This window comes from Seriola lalandi, unplaced genomic scaffold (assembly GCF_002814215.2).
Source record: "Seriola lalandi dorsalis isolate HSWRI2012SDOR001 ecotype SW California unplaced genomic scaffold, Sedor1 jcf7180001961312, whole genome shotgun sequence".
In the NCBI taxonomy this organism is placed as follows: Eukaryota; Metazoa; Chordata; class Actinopteri; order Carangiformes; family Carangidae; genus Seriola; species Seriola lalandi.
Genome location: NW_019431981.1, coordinates 113 through 531, shown reverse-complemented (window position 1 = coordinate 531; position 419 = coordinate 113).

Below are 419 nucleotides of genomic sequence, written 5' to 3'. Positions count from 1 at the left end.
ATCATATAAATATTAAACATGATGCTGCCATGTGTCTTTAGAGACCATATTTCACAAGGTCCTTTAATGTTGATGTTGATCGATAATGTTTTAAACTGTGAACAAAAGTCTGTAAAATGACAGAAATGATCTGTGAATTAACAGCCAAACTGCTATTTTATGCATTATGCCAATAATAATAATTACATTTATTTCCCATTTCTGTGAAGACAAATTACTGTTTTATTTGTTAAAAATTATAAAATTGTTAAATTCATTCATCAATGAAAAATGCCACTAAGACAGCTGCTAACGCTAGAGCTAATGAAAATGGGGGGCATGCCTATATACTGTATAGCCATGTATGTCATTGCCAGCATGATAATTGTAGTCATCATCATTATTGTAGAAAAGAAGCTAATCCTGATGATTAGTGCTAA